Genomic DNA, 18,100 nt, shown 5'->3' with positions numbered 1-18,100 from the left:
GCTCTTGCCTTAAGGACCTTAGTGAAAGGATCTACAGGTCATCACCCGATGCAATCTAGGCGGCAACAACTTCTCCTCGTTTATATGATTTCTCGTATTGGGTGGTACTTGCTCTCTATTGTGTTTACTTACCTTATGGACTTATGGTTTCTTTGAGTTTGCTACTGCACCATTATTATTACAATAAATTATAATAATTTTTGGGCAAACCAGAAAATATGTCTAAGTCCATCATGAAGTATCTAAGCAATATAGCTTCTATGACTGCCTTAGAGGCTGCCACTTACTCAGCTTCTATGGCAGAGTCCGATAAAACACCTTTGCTTAACGCTCTTCCATAGTTATGACTTCACCTCCTAAAGTAAACACAAAACCCCGAGGTCGACTTACTATTATCCCTATCCGATTGGAAGTCAAAATTCGTGCAACCCACAGGGACCAAAATAACTGCCTTGTAAGCTAGCATATAATCTCAAGTGTCTCTAAGGTACTTCAATATATGCTTTACTGCAGTCCAAGGTTACTTTGATATCTGCTAACTATGCCCTTGGTAAAACAGATTTCTGGTCTCGTGCATAACATACATTAGGGTTCCGACAGCCAAAGCATAAGGAACTGCCTTCATTTCCTCTATCTCCTTTGATGTCTTCGGAGACATCTCTTTAGATAAAGCTACTCAATGCTGAAAAGGTAAGAAACCTTTCTTGGAGTTTTGCATGCTTAAAACAAGCAAGGATTGTTTCGATATATGAAGCTTGGGATAAGTAAAATATTATTTTCTTGCGATCCCTTTGATCCCAAGAATATATGCATTCTCCTAAGTCCTTCATATCAAATTATTTGGACAACCATACCCTTACTTCTGAAAACACTTTGATATTGTTTCCAACTACCAAAAATGTTATCTACGTATAGTATAAGAAATACCACCACGTCTCCATCACACTTGTATACACAAGACTCATTCAGTTATAAAATAAATCCATAGGTCTAGATTATTTTATTAAACCGGATGTTCCAAGACCTTGAAGCTTTACTTTAGTCCATAGACTGATTGAGCTTACACACAAGATGCTCTTTGCTCTTTACAATGAACCCTTCTGGTTGCTATATATGGATGTTTTCTTCAAGACTTCCATTAAGGAAAGCTGTCTTAACATCCACTTGCTAAATAGATCAAAGAATCCGGATAGACTTAAGCATGGCTACCGGTGAAAAAGTTTCCTTTTTCAACAAACCTTGCTTTGATAGTTTCTACCTTCCCGTCTATCCCTCTTTTTCTATTGTGGACCTCTTTACACCTAATGGCTTTTACACCATCTGGTGGTTCTACAAGCTCCCAGACTTTATTAGAATACATATATTCTAATTCTGTATTCATTGCCTTTTGCAAAGATGTATTCATTACCTTTATCTTGGAGTACTTCGTCATATGTTCGGGAATTAGGTTCATGTTTACCAAGGATCTAGTCCAAAGACATTCCTAAAACATGAATCTTTCAGGTTGTCTAACAACCCTCCCACTATGACGAGGCACTATCAGCCTAAGAGGTACTCGTTACTACGATTTCACCGTAGTGTCTTGATACTTTTACTTTGACGTTACTCCACATCAGCCTAGTACTCTTTGAACTAATCAAAGAACTTAGTCTTGTGGCGCGTCAAGTAAATGTATCCTTATCTTGAATAGTCGTCTATAAAAGAGACAAAATATTCGAAACAACCTCTTGCCTGGATAGTCAAAGGTCTACACAAATCAGAATTAACCAATTCCAATATATCTTTGGCTCCATACCCTTTAGACTTAAAAACTTCTTGGTTATTTTCCCTTCCAAGTAAGACTCGCAGGTTGGAAAGATTTCCACTACCAATCAACCCAAGAGTTCATTGGTTATTATCCTTTGAATCCTACTCAAGTTAATATAACCTAGCCTTAGATGCCAAAAATATGATTGGTTCATTTTCGAAGGTTACTTTCTCTTATTAAAGTTAGAAAATGTGTTATTAATTTTCATTTATTGCATCGTGGGAGTTATTGATTATAAATTGTCAACCAACGTACCAGAACAGATAACTTCCCTATTTTTCTTGATAACAAGTTTGTTACCAAAATAGACAGAATATCTATTCTTTAGTAGTTTAGAAATCGAAATCAGGTTCTTTCTAAACTCAGTTCGTAAAGACAATTTTTGAAAATCCATATTTTATTCCTATCAGAGGATAAACATCCCCCACTGCAACAGCTGCTACTTTTGCAGTAGTGCCCAAGTAGACGGTGTTTTCCTTTTCATATAGTTGTCAGGTTTCCTGGAACCCTGCAATGAATTGCAGACATGATTAGTGGCATCTGTATCTACACTCCAGGTACTGGTAGATGATACCACTAAACATGTTTCAACAACTAATGAATTAAATACACCTATATTGTTCTCAGTTCTAAGAAGACAGTCTACCTTAATGTCCAAGTCCTATTTCCAATCATTATAATAGGGACTACTAAGTCTTTTTTATAGTATAACAACTAGGGGATTGACTAACATTTGAAATCCTAAGAATCACAAAAATATTTGGTCAAGACCAACTCCTTAAAAACCTCGTGAATTTTGTATGCTACGATAGTGTGGACATATACAAAATCAAAGAGGAGATTTTATCCATTAATTTTATTATCTGGTCAACCTTACTTTATGACGAATAAAATTAATAGTTGGTCTATCTTTGATCAAATATTTGGTCAAAACTTTGAATTTAAAATAACATTCATTCCTCAAACAATATTATTTAAATTCACCAACACCTCAAACACTAGGAATTATGCATGCCACGTTAGTGTGGACGTATACAAATTCAACATTCGTAAGAAGAGGGTCTTACCCATTAATTATATTGTCAACCTTGAATTACCTCAAACACCATGAATTTTGTATGCCACGTTAGTGTGGACGTATACAAATTCAATTGTTTGTAAGAGGAGGTATTAGTCATTTTATATTGTCAACCTAACTTTTGTACTTCAAACACCGTAAATTTTGTATGCCACGTTAGTGTGGACGTATACAAATTCAAACATTTGTAAGAGGGGGGGTTTTACCTAACTTTATGACAAATTAATAGTTGGTATTACTTTTGTCCCGCAAAATAATAACAGTGTCTCCGTTGGTGAGGATACTATTGAATGCGTCTAAATGTATACCATTACTTGATACTTAATCCATTAAATAGGATTATGCCCCTTCAGTTGGAGAAGATCACATGCTCCTAAATAATTTCCTATAACCATCCTTAAAGGAAGTTTGATCTAGTGATCCGCAACAAACTCATCCGTTGTGGAGGGAGGCACTCAGAGCCAACACGCAAGCTTGTTGCATCACTTACAAACCAGTAATGGAGACCGTGGAATTTATCTAAAATCCCTCTCCCACTTAGTTATTTAAGGTGAGGAATTTTAACCTATGCTAGCATATAACACATACGCACACACACAGTAAATAAAAGAAATTAATTTTCCAACTATTATGGCATTTTCATCAATGTCCTCCGTGTGCTACAACCATAGCTGCTATCATCTTTAGCCACCGCCATTGGGTCGAGTCATCGCATCCATCTTGCTTCTTATTCCGCTGCGCCTCTGGTGCTCCAAAAGTACCACGCCTCGCAAGCATCCGATCCACGACAAAAATAGAATTTTACATATATTGATCCTATATTCCTCGAGGGAATGTACATGTAAACTAGATCGAAAATAAAATTCTAAAATCCTAGGGCTAATACAGCTTCTATTGTATTAGTTACATACAATCATGCACGCACAAAATAATGCACTTGACATGTCCAAGGGTCCAATCACACACAACATCTATAAGACATAATAGTTGGAGCCTGCAACTAAAGTGTTAACACATCCTACTATTATCCTGACTAAATTATGTATGATCCTCCAAGATGAACACCACCCAAAGAGCTTTCTTCTTCCTCCTCTAAAATCTGGCCACCACCACCAATTTAGGAACCAAAGAGAGCAAGGGAAAGGGAAGGGGAGAGATCCGGCCATCATGAGAGAGCACAAGCAAGAGACTAGAATTAGATGCCTTCTTCTTCTTCTTCTTCTTCTTTACCTTCACCTCCTTCTTGTATCCGGCCACTTAAAGGAACCACAAGCAATATGTGGCCGGCCCTAGCATGATAAACAGCAAGGGGCTAGCCCTAAGGAGGAGACTAGAGAGAAGAGAGAAAAAGAATTCATTAATTCATGAAGCCTCTCCTCCCCTTCTTTTATAATACTTGCCCAAGGAAAATAAGATAAAACATTTTACAAAAAATTAAAATCATCCTCATGTTTTTCCTTTTCCCTTTTAATTTTTTCTTTTCTTTCCTCTTGATTGAATCAATCAACAATCATATATTTGATTGGATGATGATTTAATCCTATTGGTTGGCCCCTACAAGGAAGGAAATATATATATATATATATATATATATTTATAAAATTTTACAAGAAGAAATCCTCTTATAAAATTTTGCAAGCTCTCTTTCAATTTCCTAAAGTAGGAGTTACAAAAAGAAAGTTTTAAAAAATTAAAACCATGTTTTAAAATTTAAAACTTCTCTTATAAAATTTCCTTTTTTAACATGGTGATAGAAAATTTGAATTTTTAAAACTTATCTTCCTTTTTTTCTAAACCATGAGGTGTTAGTTAGAGCCCTAGAGCCAATAATTTGCTGATTGTATTATGGACTTGTTGAATCATATTCTTATATAAATAAAGACATTTGTTTTTGGTTATTATACTTACTTGTATTGGTGCGAAATATACTGAGTATAATAGCGTCCTTGAGTAGAAGGTTCTTACCTATATCAATCGGTTAGTTGAACCGATAGTGATATGATATAGGGAACACTACTCTTAATCATTCCAGGTTGAGTATTAACATTCAGGGACAATGTTAATGCAATAAGACTAGCATGTAGGTCACCTCGATGACTTGATCTCACAAGTCATGGATATAGAGATATCAAGTTGGTACATGGGTATGCATTGGAGAATGTATACTGAATGACCCGCCAAGAGAAAGTATCATGGATCGTTATATGAGTGTCATATACTTCCATGTGACTATTAGTATGACTACTAGTCCATAGACCTGAAGTCACCATGGTTCCCTACATAAGGTGTTATGTACTTTGGTTTCGTCAAACGTCACCCGTAACTGGGTGGACTATAAAGGCGATTACTGGGTATGTAACGAATTATGCAGAGGGATGTGAGTGATGTAGATGGGATCTATCCCTCTTATATGACGGGAGAGACATCGTTATTCTTGATAGAGTGAGACCACGAAGTGCCTGGCCATGCCCAAATGAGTCAATATGAGATATTGAGCTCATTTGATTTAGTGAGTCTACTTGGAGTTCAAGATTTAGATTGGTCAGAGGATGACACGGTCTATGCCTCACATTGATCGATCTAGATGTTAAGGATAGAAGGACACTTGTCATATATTGTGAGGAGTCACAATTAGTAGTCACAAGGTGATGTTGGATCTCAACATTCTTGTAACTTGGGTAGTAATGATGTGTTGCAAGATACTGCTCTTTACTTATGCTCCTTAATAGGTACAGGGGCATTGCCAACGTTACAAGAACCTATAGGGTCACATACTAAGGACTATTAGATGGAGATTAGGTTCATGTGATGAACCAAGAGGATTAGATTCATGTGATGAATCAAATTCGATTAAGAGTAATACTAATTGGGCTAATTGAGTTGGACTCAAGTTGATTCATGTGTTCAATGAGTCTAATTTTGATTATGACTCATTGAATCAATTTAATTAAATGAATTAGATTCATTATATTAAAGTGGCTTGAATTAAATGGTTGGATTAGATCAACCATGAGAGAGATTAAGTCAAGTTTGACTTGACTTGAGAGGAAGAGGAAGAGCCAAGTTTAACTTGACTATTTGCCACATCATTTGTGAGTTGGCATTAGCAGGACTAATGATGTTGTGCCACATCATCATAGTTGGCACATGTGTGTGCCACCTCATGGAGGTTACAAGTCTCCTCTTTAATGGCCTCCACATTTAATGAAAAGGAGTTACACTCCTTAATGTGGCTGGCCACTTTTGTAGTGAATGAAAATTTGATTTTTCATTCAAGGCTCATTCAAATCATCTTCTTCCTCAACCTCTCAACCTTTCTCCCTCTCCTCTCTTGGCCAAACCTTACAAAGGTGCTAGCTGTTGGGTTTTTCGGGCCGCGAAAACCGATTTTTCGCGTCGCGGAAACCCCAAAACCCCTAGCCACTGGATCTTGTGCGAAAAAAAAACATTCGAAAAATACGAGTACGAGTTTAAACGTTTATCTACAGTAGATCTACATAAGGATAAACCTTTTTATACCTTTGTAGCGAAGCCCTTCGCAATCCCGCTTTTCCTCGGTTCGCCGGATCTCGAAAGTGTCAAAGTAAACACTTCTCTATGTGTATCCACACAAGCAAGAGATGGAGAAGAAACCTTTAGAGTGTGCTAGCACTCAAACAAGGTCTCGACAAGAAGGAGGAGAGGGAGAGAAGAATTGTGAGCAAGAGGAAGAAGATGAAATCAATTAGCCTTGAATGAAAATAAAACATTCATCCACACTAAAAGTGGCCGGCCACATTAAGACTTGTAACCCCCATGGAATATCAAGAGTCACAACTCTTGGTAACTCCCATGAGGTGGCATTTTGTCAAGTCAAACTTGACCAAATGAAGAAGCCTTGATGATGTGGCATTGGTCAAGTCAAAGTCAAGTCAAAACTTGACTCTTCATCTTCCTACTTAAGTCAAGTCAAACTTGACCACTTCTATCCCTTGGTTGATCTAATATAACCATTGGTCCATGCCAATTTTAATTTAATGAATCTCTATTCGTTGAATTAAATTAATTAAATGAGTCTAAGTCCAAATTAGACTCACTTAACACATGAACTAACTTGAGTCCAACTCAATTAACCTACTTTGGATTACTCTTAATCCAATTTGGTTCATCATATGAACCTAATCATTTAGGTTCATCAAATGAACCTAGTCTCCATCTAATTGCCCTTAGTGTGTGACCCTATAGGTTCTTGTAACGTTGGCAATGCCCCTAAACCCATTTAGGAGCATAAGTAATGAGCGGTATCTAGCAACACATCATTACTATCCAAGTTACAAGAATGTTGAGATCCAACATCACCTTGTGACTACTAATTGTGACTCCTCACAATATATGACAAGTGTCCTTCTATCCTAGACATCTAGATTGGTCAATGTGAGGCATAGACCGTGTCATCCTTTGACCAATCTAAATCTTGAACTCCAAGTAGACTCACTAAATCAAATGAGCTCAATATCCTATATTGACTCATTTTGGGCATGGCCATGCACTTCGTGGTCTCACTCAATCAAGAATACCGATGTCTCTCCCGTCATATAGGAGGGATAGATCCCATCTACATCACTCACATCCCTCTGCATAATTTGTTACATACCCAGTAATCGCCTTTATAGTCCACCCAGTTACGGGTGACGTTTGACGAAACCAAAGTACATAACTCCTTATGTAGGGATCCATGGTGACTTCAGGTCTAAGGACCAGTAGTCATACTAATAGCCACATGAGAAAGTATATGACCCCCATATAACGATCCATGATACTTTCTCATGGCGGGTCATTCAGTATACATTCTCTAATGTATACTCATGTGTCAACTTGATATCTCTATATCCATGACTTGTGAGATCAAGTCATCGAGTTGACCTACATGCTAGTCTTATTGCATTAACATTGCCCCTGAATGTTAATACTCGACTAGGAATGATTAAGAGTAGTGTTCTCTATATCATGTCACTATCGGTTCAACTAACCGATTGAAATTGGTGAGAACCGTCTACTCAAGGACATTATTATACTTAGTTTATTTGGCACCAATACATGTAAGTATAATAACCAAAAATCCAAATGCCTTTATTTATATAGAATATGATACAATTAGTCCAAAATACAATCATCAAATGATTGGCTCTAGGGCTCTAGCTAACATACTCCCATTAGCACTAGTGCCAATCAGTATAGGCTCTAAGCCCAAATGACCTAGTGTGACCATCATGCTTCTTCTGTGCCAAAGCCTTGGTCAAGGGATCTGCAATGTTAGCCTCTATAGGTACTCTGCAAATCTTCACATCTCTTCTCTCGATGATCTCTCGAATAAGATGGAAGCACCGTAGTATGTGTTTGGTCCGCTGGTGTGAGCGAGGTTCCTTCGCCTGTGCTATAGCTCCATTGTTGTCACAATAGAGCTCAATAGGGTCAGAAATGCTTGGAACCACCCCAAGTTCAGTGATGAACTTGCGAATCCAAACTGCCTCCTTTGTTGCCTCTGATGCAGCAATGTACTCGGCTTCTGTTGTAGAATCAACTACTGTATCCTGCTTCGAACTCTTCCAGCTGACAGCACCACCATTAATGCAAAATACGAACCCCGACTGCGATCTATAGTCATCCTGGTCGGTCTGGAAAATAGCATCACTGTAACCCTTTACAGCTAGCTCATCATCATCTCCATATATCAAGAAATATTCTTTAATCCTTCTTAAGTACTTAAGAATATTCTTGACCGCTATCTAGTGACTTTCACCTGGATCTGACTGGTATCTGCTCGTCATGCTCAAAGCATACGAGACATCAGGTCGAGTACATAGCATGGCGTGCATGATCGATCCTATAGCTGAGGCATAAGGGATCTGATCCATGCGGTCTCTCTCCTCTCTAGAAGAGGGACCTTGAGTCTTCAAAAGACTCACACCATGCGACATTGGCAGAAATCCCTTCTCGGAGTTCTGCATGGCAAACCGAAGGAGTACCTTGTCAATATATGTACTCTGACTTAGGCCAAGTAACCTCTTAGATCTATCTTTATAGATCTGTATCCCTAGAATGCAAGATGCCTCATCTGCCATATCTCATAGTCATGGTAGGCTGCAATAGCAAGCATGATCCGAATGGACTTAAACATCGCTACTGGAGAAAAGGTTTCATCATAGTTAATACCATGAATCTGCTTGAAACCATTAGCTACCAAGCGCCCCTTATAGATAAGTCCATCAATGTCAGTCTTTCTCTTAAAGACCCACTTACACCAAATGGGTTTTACCCCTTTAGGTGGATCAACCAAAGTCCATACTTGGTTGATGTACATGGATTCTATTTTGGATCTCATGGCTTCTAGCCATTTCTCGGAATCTAGTCTCATCACAGCTTCCTGATAGGTGGTAGGCTCATCCTCTATGAGTATAACGTCATCATGGTCAGATAAGAGAAATGAGTATCTCTCAGGATGACGATGTACCCTATCAGACCTGCGAAGAGGTATGTCTACTTGAACTGGTTGTTGTTCCTCAACTCCTTGTGGAACAACATCATCCACAACACTTTGTGGCTCCATTTCAATTTCCATCGAGGCATCAGTGCTATTGTTTGCATCTTGAACTTCTTCAAGAACGAACGCGCTCCCACTAGTCTTTCTAGAAACAAAGTCCCTTTCTAGAAAGACCCCAGTCTTTGTCACAACTACGTTGTGCTGACTAAGAATGTAGAAGTAATATCCCTTAGTTTCCTTGGGATATCCAATGAAAAAGCACTTCTCATATTTGGGTCCTAGTTTGTCCGAGACTTGACGACGAACGTAAGCCTCACAACCCCAAATCCTCATGAAAGACACCTGGGCATCTCTCCCAGTCCATATCCTATATGGTGTCTTTATCACGGCCTTGGATGGAACTCGGTTGAGTATAAAAGATGCCGTGTCTAAAGCATAGCCCCAAAGGTATGTCGGAAGATTTGTGTGACTCATCATAGATCGTACCATATCTAATAGGGTACGATTCCTGCTTTCGGATACACCATTCCACTGTGGTGTTCCAGGAGGAGTGAGTTGAGATAGAATCCCACACTCAGCTAGATAGTCACGGAACTCATGGCTAAGGTATTCTCCACCTCGATCAGATCGAAGTATCTTAATACTCTTGCCAAGCTGGTTCTGTATTTCATTCTTGAATTCTTTGAACTTTTCAAAGGATTCAGACTTATGTGTCATCAAGTACATATAACCATATCTACTGAAGTCATTAGTAAATGTGATGAAGTACCTATAACCGCCTCTAGCAGCGACATTGAAAGGGCCACATACATCACTATGTATGAGTCCTAACAAATCAGTCGCTCTCTCGCTGTGCCCACTAAAGGGAGTCTTGGTCATCTTGCCTCGTAGGCAAGACTCGCATATCTCATATGATTCTAAATCAAATGAGTCCAGCAAACTATCCTTATGGAGCTGGGATAAGCGCTTGTCATTTATATGACCTAAGCGACAATGCAGAGGTAGGTTTGGTTCATGTCATTTGACTTGAACCTCTTAGTATTTATGTTATAGATAGGGCTCTCAAGGTCTAGAATATAGAGTCCGTTTATCAGAGGTACACTACAATAGAACATATCGTTTAAATAGACGGAACAACATTTGTTCTTTATAGTAAACGAGAAACCTTTCTTGTCCAAACAAGAATCTGATATAATGTTCTTAGTTAATGCAGGCACATAACAACAATCTACTAACTCTAGTACAAGCCCAGAGGGCAGAGATAGAAAGTAAGTCCCTACAGCAACAGTAGCAACCCGTGCTCCATTGCCTACTCGTAGGTCCACCTCGCCCTTTGTCAATGCCCTGCTATTTCTCAACGCCTGCACATCAGTACAAATGTGAGAAGCACATCCAGTATCTAATACCCATGATGTAGAAATAGATAGATTGACTTCTATAACATATATACCTGAAGTGGAAGTCTCACTTCGCTTCTTCTTAAGATCCTCCAAGTATACCTTGCAGTTCCTCTTCCAGTGCCCGGTCTGACCGCAGTGGAAGCAGGTAGCATCCTTGGCGACCCCTCCTTTAAGCTTCAGTGCCTTACCTTTGCCCTTGGCTTGGGACTTTCCCTTGCCTTTGGGCTTACCCTTGCCCTTATGTTTCTGAACCATCAGAACAGTGTTGGGCATAGCCTTCTTAAGGTTTAGCTTAGCAGTTCTTAACATGCTAAGCAGCTCGGGCAGTGGCTTGTCAATCTCGTTCATATTGTAGTTTAGAACGAATTGACTGTAGCTATCCGGCAAGGATTGCAAGATCAGGTCAGTGGCCAGCTCTTGGCCAAGTGGGAACCCCAACCTTTGTAGGTTCTCTATGTACCCAATCATTTTGAGTACATATGGGCCTACAGGAGCCCCGTCTGACATCTTGCACTGAAACAGTGCCCTTGAGATCTCAAATCTCTCATGCCTCGCTTGTCCTTGATACAGTTGACGAAGATGTTCAACCATATCGTAAGCGCCCATTAACTCGTGTTGCTTCTGAAGCTCAGAGTTCATGGTCGCGAGCATTAGACAAGACACATCTAATGCATCATCTTGATGCTTTTTGAAAGCATCTCGGTCAGCTCGCGGGGCAGGGGCAGGAGGAGCCTCCGGCGTACAGTTTACGTTCTTGGGTGAGAACTATTCTCAGGTTCCTGTACCAGTCCAGGAAGTTTGCTCCGTTGAGCTTGTCCTTCTCGAGGACAGATCGCAGGGAGAAGGTGTTCGTATTCGACGTCATGGTAATCTACAACAAAAATAAAAGCAGAAATAAATATCATATTCTTAATCATTTAATTAGGCATTTAACTAAATGATGCTCCCACTGAATTCTATAATTCATGTGGGACAAGATCCACATCATACTAACCCTTGAGTTAGCTTTGGCTAATACGCCCAAGACTTAGTATGATCGGTAGATAACGATTACCAATTACATCTCTATGCAACTCTTGTTTATAGAATCAAAATCCGAATTTATATTAAAACTCGAGTTAGCTTTGGCTAATACGCCCGAGAGTTAATATATATGTAATTTTCACCTAACTTTCCAACTGTTGGAAGAATGCCTATAGTTATACTCGATCCAACCGAGTAAACTAGGAATATTCAATCTAATTGAGTTTGTATTCACCCATGCGTTAATAGGCGGGACCAAGATTGTCCCTCCGTACCCTACCAAGATAGTATGTGTTGCTCTGCTTTGGCAGATTCAACAACAACATGTGATCGAGGTAGTGGTAGGTATCACGGCATGGTAGGTATTATGAGTTGACGTGATTTAGATCAAATCTAAATGATGATGCGTATCATATACTCGATAGATCTAATCTAATCGAAGGATGCATCATGTGCACGACTTAGATCTAATCTAATCGTAAGGCACTAATTAATTACTTAATTAACTAGCATGCATCACATACATATAAGCAATTAATTAAACTATTTTGTGATTGTGTCATGGCCCTACTACGATTTTCTCAAGCTAATGAGAAGATCGGATGGTCAACCTAAGGTCAACAGCTTCTCAAGCTTCTTCCTTTGACCACCTTGTGTTGCTCGCGCCCTCCTCGTAACTCTGTCTCGTGTGGACCATCCACCGCTTCAAAATTACATTATAATTTTGAAACTCGAATTACATTCAAGTCTAAATCTAATTTACAACCAGAATATAAGAGAACGGCATGACGCGCAGGTCGTGAAAATAAAATAAAAAAATAAAAATACAAGCACTTACATCACATAACGGCACGCAGGCCGTATTATGAATTACAACACAATTGTCCAATCGAATTGGGTCTTTGGGCCATGACAATCACAAAAATAATATATAATTCAAAATTATATATTTTTCATAATTTTTCTGTAATTTTTCATAATTTTACAGATTTTATGAGTAAATTTTTCCCGGCGGTCCCGATTAGCGATTTCGGGCGCAATCGCGGAGCAAATCCCCTTGCGGGGTTAGGGGCAGTACCCCTACCCGCGATCTAACCATCGCGAATTGCTTCTAAGTGATCCAAGATCGCCTTAGCCCGCTGTTCCAAAAAATTTTGGGGCGAAACTTTGCCGTTTTGGAAAATTCTTCTCGGTAGTCGAAGCCTACAAGTGCCGAAACACTTGTGCTTCGCTTCTATGAGAAAAATACCCATTAAAACTATAAAAACATGAATTTACAGAAAGTTTACAGATTTATATTTTTCATAAAAATATGAATCTAAACTCGTACTCTCTTCGCACGTGGCTCTGATACCACTGTTGGGTTTTTTGGGCCGCGAAAACTGCTTTTTCGCGTCGCGGAAACCCCGAAACCCCCTAGCCACTGGATCTCGTGCAAAAAAAAAAATTCAAAAAATATGAGTACGAGTTTAAATGTTTATCTACAGTAGATCTACATAAGGATAAACCTTTTTATACCTTTGTCGCGAAGCCCTTCGCAATCCCGCTTGTCCTCGGTTCGCCGGATCTCGAAAGTGTCAAAGTAGACACTTCTCTATGTGTATCCACACAAGCAAGAGATAGAGAAGAAACCTTTAGAGTGTGCTAGCACTCAAACAAGGTCTCGGCAAGAAGGAGGAGAGGGAGAGAAGAATTGTGAGCAAGAGGAAGAAGATGAAATCAATTAGCCTTGAATGAAAATAAAACTTTCATCCACACTAAAAGTGGCCGGACACATTAAGACTTGTAACCCCCATGGAATATCAAGTGTCACAACTCTTGGTAACTCCCATGAGGTGGCATTTGGTCAAGTCAAACTTGACCAAATGAAGAAGCCTTGATGATGTCGCATTGGTCAAGTCAAAGTCAAGTCAAAACTTGACTCTTCATCTTCCTATTTAAGTCAAGTCAAACTTGACCACTTCTATCCCTTAGTTGATCTAATCTAACCATTGGTCCAAGCCAATTTTAATTTAATGAATCTCTATTCATTGAATTAAATTAATTAAATGAGTCTAAGTCCAAATTAGACTCACTTAACACATGAACCAACTTGAGTCCAACTCAATTAACCTACTTTGGATTACTCTTAATCCAATTTGGTTCATCATATGAACCTAATCATTTAGGTTCATCAAATGAACCTAGTCTCCATCTAATTGCCCTTAGTGTGTGACCCTATAGGTTCTTGTAACGTTGGCAATGCCCCTAAACCCATTTAGGAGCATAAGTAATCAGCGGTATCTAGCAACACATTATTACTACCCAAGTTACAAGAATGTTGAGATTCAACATCACCTTGTGACTACTAATTGTGACTCCTCACAATATATGACAAGTGTCCTTCTATCCTAGACATCTAGATTGGTCAATGTGAGGCATAGACCGTGTCATCCTCTGACCAATCTAAATCTTGAACTCCAAGTAGACTCAATAATCAAATGAGCTCAATATCCTATATTGACTCATTTGGGCATGACCATGCACTTCGTGGTCTCACTCTATCAAGAATACCGATGTCTCTCCCGTCATATAGGAGGGATAGATCCCATCTACATCACTCACATCCCTCTGCATAATTTGTTACATACGCAGTAATCGCCTTTATAGTCCACCTAGTTACGGGTGACGTTTGACGAAACCAAAGTACATAACTCCTTATGTAGGGATCCATGGTGACTTCAGGTTTAAGGACTAGTAGTCATTCTAATAGCCACATGAGAACAAATATGACACTCATATAATGATCCATGATACGTTCTCATGGCGGGTCATTCAGTATACATTCTCTAATGTATACCCATGTGTCAACTTGATATCTCTATATCCATGACTTGTGAGATCAAGTCATTGAGTTGACCTACATGCTAGTCTTATTGCATTAACCTGAATGTTAATACTCGACTAGGAATGATTAAGAGTAGTGTTCCCTATATCATCTCACTATCGGTTCAACTAACCGATTGATATAGGTGAGAACCGTCTACTCAAGGACATTATTATACTTAGTTTATTTGGCACCAATACAAGTAAGTATAATAACCAAAAATCCAAATGCCTTTATTTATATAGAATATGATACAATAAGTCCAAAATACAATCATCAAATGATTGGCTCTAGGGCTCTAGCTAACACTAGCACACCTTTGTGTTAGGTTTCTCCACCTATATTTTGTTCGTGTGGATACTTCTAGAGGGTTGTACACTTGACAACCTCGAGATCCGGCATCACTTAGAACAGCGGGATACGCGAAGGGCTTCTCACCAAGGGTAAAGATCTACTCTTAATGTAGATCTAGATGTAAGAAACTTGTACTCGTAAATTTTTCTTTATTTTACTTCGCACGGATCCGGTGGCATGGGGTTTCGGGGTTTCCGCGACGCGAAAAAGCAGTTTTCGCGGCTCGAAAAACCCAATAGTGGTATCAGAGCCACGTGCGAAGTCTTGTACGAGTTTATTTTGTATTTTTATGAAAAATAGAAGATCTGTAATATTCTGTAAATTTCCTATTTTTATGGTTTTTATGGGTATTTTTCTCGTAGAAGCGAAGCACAAGTGTTTCGACACTTATAGGCTTCGACTACCGAGAAGTTTTTCCCGAAACGACAAGGTTTCGCCCCAAATCTTTTTGGGATAGTGGGCTAACGTGCTGTAGGATCGCTAAGGAACACTTGCGATGGTTAGATCGCGGGTAGGGGCGCTGCCCCTGGCCCTGCAAGGGGATTCATTCCGCGATTGCGCCCGACAACCCGCTAAACGGAACCGCTGGGAAGTTTACTCATAAAAATTGTAAAAATTGTAGTAAAAATTAAAGAAAATTATAGAAAATACAAAATTTAGATTATGTATTATTTTGTGATAGTCATGACCCAAAAAAACCCAATCTGATTGGAAATGTGTTGTAATTCATAATACGGCCTGCGTGTCGTCATGTGATGTGCGTATTGTATATTTGATTCGCGACCTGCGCATCGTGCCTTTCTCTATTTTTATATTCTTGTTGTAAATTAGTTTAGACTCGAATGTAACTCGAGTTTCAAAATTGTAATGTACAAAATTGGAGCGGTGGAAGGTCCACTCGAGACGGAGTTATGAGGAGGGCGCGAGCAACACAAGGTGGTCAAAGGCAGGAGCTTGAGAAGCTGTTGACCTTAGCTTGACCATCCGATCTTCTCATTAGCTTGAGAAAATCGTAGTAGGGCCATGACTAATCACAAATAATTTAATTAATTGCTTGTGTGTATGTGATGCATAATTAGTAATTAATTAGTGCCTAACGATTAGATTAGATCTAAATCGTGTACAAGATGCACCCTCTCGATTAGATTAGATCTCAATCGCATCAACTCTAAAATGCCTACCATGCCGTGATACCTATCACTACCTCGATCACATGTGTTGTTGAATCTGTCAAACCAGAGCAACACATATTATCTTGGTAGGGTACGGAGGGACAATCTTGGTCCCGCCTATCAACGCATGGGTGAGTATAGACTCAATTTGATTGAGTACAACTAGTTAAATCGAGTTTAACAGTAGGCATTCTTCCAACGGTTGGAAAGATAAGACATAAATCACATTTATATTAATTCTTGGGCGTATTAACCAAAGATAACTCAAGTTTTAATATAACTACGGATGATGATCCTATAAACAAGAGTTGCATAGAGATGTAATTGGTAAATTGTTACCTACCAATCATACTAAGTCTTGGGCGTTTTAGCCAAAGCTAACTCAAGGGTTAGTATGATGTGGCTATTGTCCCACATGAGTTATAGAATTCAGTGGGAGCATCATTTAGTGAAAGGCCTAATTAAATGATTAAAAGAATATGATATTATTTTATGCATTTTTCTATTGTAGATAACCATGACATCGAATATGAACTCTTTCTCCCTGCGTTCTATCCTTGAGAAGGACAAGCTCAATAGAGCAAATTTCCTGGACTGGTACAGGAACTTGAGAATAGTTCTCACTCAGGAACGTAAACTGTACATTCTGGAGTAGCCCATTCCGGAGGCTCCTCCTGCCACTGCCACGTTAGCTGACCGAGATGCTTACAAGAAGCATCAAGATGACGCATTAGATGTGTCCTGTCTGATGCTCGCGACCATGAACTCTGAGCTTCAGAAGCAATATGAATTGATGGGAGCTTACGATATGGTTGAACATCTTCGTCAACTATATCAGGGACAAGCTAGGCACGAGAGATTCGAGATCTCAAAGGCACTGTTTCAGTGTAAGATGTCAGATGGGGCTCCCGTAGGCCCATATGTACTCAAAATGATTGGGTACATAGAAAACCTACAGAGATTGGAATTCCCACTTGGCCAAGAGCTGGCCACTGACCTGATCTTGCAATCCTTGCCGGATAGCTATAGTCAATTCGTTCTAAACTACAACATGAACGAAATTGACAAGCCACTGCCCGAGTTGCTTAGCATGTTAAGAACTACTGAGCTCAACCTTAAGAAGGTTAAGCCTAACTCTGTTCTGATGATTCAGAAAGATAAGGGCAAGGGCAATCCCAAAGGCAAGGGAAAGTCCCAAGCCAAGGGCAAAGGCAAGGCACTGAAGCCTAAAGGAGGGGTCACCAAGGATGCTACCTGCTTCCACTGCGGTCAGACCGGGCATTGGAAGAGGAACTGCAAGGTGTACCTGGAAGATCTTAAGAAGAAGCGAAATGAGACTTCCACTTCAGGTATATATGTTATAGAAGTCAATCTATTTATTTCTACATCATGGGTATTAGATACCAGATGTGCTTCTCACATTTGTACTAATGTGCAGGCGCTGAGAAATAGTAGGGCATTGGAAAAGGGCGAGGTGGACCTACACGTAGGCAATGGAGCATGGGTTGCTGCTGTTGTTGTAGGGACTTATTTTCTATCTCTACCCTCTGGGCTTGTACTAGAGTTGGATGATTTTTGTTATGTTCCTGCTTTATCTAAGAACATAATTTCAGTTTCTTGTTTGGACAAGAAAGGTTTCTCTTTTATAATAAAGGACAAATGTTGTTCTGTTTATTTAAAAGATATGTTCTATTGTAGTGCACCTCTGATAAACGGACTCTATATTCTAGACCTTGAAAGCCCTATCTATAACATGAATACCAAGAGGTTCAAGTCAAATGACATGAACCAAACCTATCTCTGGCACTGTCGCTTAGGTCATATAAATGACAAGCGCTTATCCCAGCTCCATAAGGATGGCTTGCTAGACTCATTTGATT

The sequence above is a fragment of the Zingiber officinale genome, chromosome 3A (assembly GCF_018446385.1).
Source record: "Zingiber officinale cultivar Zhangliang chromosome 3A, Zo_v1.1, whole genome shotgun sequence".
Classification (NCBI taxonomy): Eukaryota; Viridiplantae; Streptophyta; class Magnoliopsida; order Zingiberales; family Zingiberaceae; genus Zingiber; species Zingiber officinale.
The sequence above is the reverse complement of the archived record's forward strand: the minus strand, read 5'-3'. Positions refer to the sequence as shown.